Below are 2,266 nucleotides of genomic sequence, written 5' to 3'. Positions count from 1 at the left end.
CTGGATAAAGCTGAGGAGACAGATACAGCTCTTGACTTTCCAGAGAAGATAGTTTTTGAAGATTCGGATAAAGAGAGTGAAAAGAAAGAACCTGAAACAATGGGTGATCGTGTAGTTCAAGCTGATCCAGCTCTTATGGACTTTTCTTGGCCTAAAATTGATGACATTCAGTCAAGCATCATTCATCCGGCTATTCAGGCCAATACTTTTGAAATCAAGCCGGGCACTATTCAGATGGTACAGAATTCTGTTTCCTTCGGAGGTGCTGCGACTGAAGAACCCAACATGCATATCAGGAATTTTGTCGAGATCTGTAGTACTTTCAAATATAATGGTGTTACTGATAGGCTATCAAACTGAGGTTTTTCCCATTCTCTCTGAGGGACAAAGCTAAGGACTGGTTACATTCTTTACCAGCTGGGTCAATCACTACTTGGGAAGATCTTGCGCAAAAGTTTCTGGTGAAGTTCTATCCAATGGCCAAGACTGCAGCTATGAGGAATGCTCTTACTCAGTTTGCGCATCAACAAGGAGAATCTATGTGCGAAGCTTGGGAGCGCTACAAGGAGATGTTGAGAAAGTGTCCACATCATGGTATGCCTGACTGGATGGTGATCACTGGTTTCTATAATGGTTTGGGGGCCCAATCTAGGCCCATGCTCGATGCAGCTTTCGGAGGCGCCTTGCTCAATCATCAACCTGGCACACTTCCCAGCGATACTGAAGTGCCAGGCAGGAAGGAAGCTAAAGAGCAAGTCAAAGCTGTCACTTTAAGGTCTGGAAAAGTTGTTGATGCTGAAAAAGCAAAAGAGGTAGAAGTTGAAGTTAAGGATGAAGAAGAAAAGCAAAAGGAGAAAGAGGGGGAACCAAGGAAAACTAATATTGAACACACTCTTCCTGAGGGTAATATAAAGGAGAAACAACTCTATCCTCCACCACCTTTTCCTAAGTGATTGCAAAAATAAAAGTTGGACAAGCAATTTGGTAAGTTTCTGGAGGTGTTCAAGAAACTTCACATCAATATACCTTTCGCTAAGGCTCTGGAGAAAATGCCTAGTTATGCGAAATTCATGAAAGGTATTCTTTCAAGAAAGGTGAAACTGGATGATCTTGATACCGTTGCTCTGACGGAAGAGTGCAGTGTCGTGCTGCAGCAAAAGTTACCTCCAAAGCTTAAGGATCCAGGTAGCTTCACCATTCCTTGCACCATTGGCAAGTTTTTATTTGACAAGTGCCTTTGCGATTTGGGAGCAAGCATCAATCTGATGCCGTTGTCTATCTTCAAAAAGCTGAATTTGCCTGATCCGAAGCCCACCTACATATCTCTATAATTGGCTGATCATTCGATTATATACCCACGATGCATCGTGGAGGACGTGCTAGTAAAGGTGTACATGCTCGATTTTGTCATTCTGGATTTCGAGGAAGATAAGAAGATTCCCATAATCTTAGGAAGACCTTTCTTGGCCTACAGGTTGTACCTTGATAGATGTGCAAAAAGGTGAACTCACTATGAGGGTGCAAGATCAAGATATGACATTCAATGTATTCAATGCGATGAAATTCCCTACGGAAGATGAGGAGTGCTTCAAGCTAGATTTGGTCAATTCTGCAGTTATTTCAGAACTTGATCATTTACTAAGGTCAAATGCCCTAGAAAAAGCCATATTGGGGGATTTTGACAGTGAAGATGATGAAGGCAATGAGCAGCTATAATATCTGAAGGCTTCTCCTTGGAAATGAAAGCTAGACATGCCATTTGAATCTCTTGGTAATACTGATCTCAAGAATGCTGAGGGAAAGCTCAAACCATTTATTGAGGAAGCACCTACTTTGGAGCTTAAACCATTGCCTAAACACTTGAGGTATGATTTTTTAGGTGATGCATCTATTTTTCCTGTTATTATTGCATCTGACCTTTCAGGTAGTGATGAGGACAAGCTCTTGAGGATTCTGAGAGAATTTAAATCGGCCATCGGATGGACTATAGCAGATATAAAAGGGATCAGCCCTTCGTACTGCATGCATAAAATTCTGCTAGAGGAAGGTAGCAAGCCGACTATTGAGCAATAACGAAGGCTTAATCCTATCATGAAAGAAGTGGTGAAGAAAGAAATTCTAAAGTGGCTGGATGCAGGAATCATATATCCTATTTCTGACAGTTATTGGGTGAGTTCCGTGCAATGTGTACCAAAGAAAAGAGGTATTACTGTGGTAGAAAATGAGAAGAACGAGCTCATCCCCACTCGAACAGTCGCAAGATGGA

At 41.9% G+C, this 2,266-nt stretch overlaps 1 non-coding gene across 1 annotated transcript; it reads right to left on the bottom strand.

Annotated features, from left to right (window-relative positions):
- Window positions 1–491: 491 nt before the first annotated feature.
- Window positions 492–598, bottom strand: LOC141662440 (small nucleolar RNA R71). Its single transcript, XR_012550557.1, has one exon. It is a non-coding gene; the product is annotated as a small nucleolar RNA R71 (small nucleolar RNA).
- Window positions 599–2,266: the final 1,668 nt, after the last annotated feature.

The sequence above is a fragment of the Apium graveolens genome, chromosome 5 (genome assembly GCF_009905375.1).
Source record: "Apium graveolens cultivar Ventura chromosome 5, ASM990537v1, whole genome shotgun sequence".
NCBI classification, from domain to species: Eukaryota; Viridiplantae; Streptophyta; class Magnoliopsida; order Apiales; family Apiaceae; genus Apium; species Apium graveolens.
This window is presented reverse-complemented; position numbering and strand designations above follow the sequence as displayed.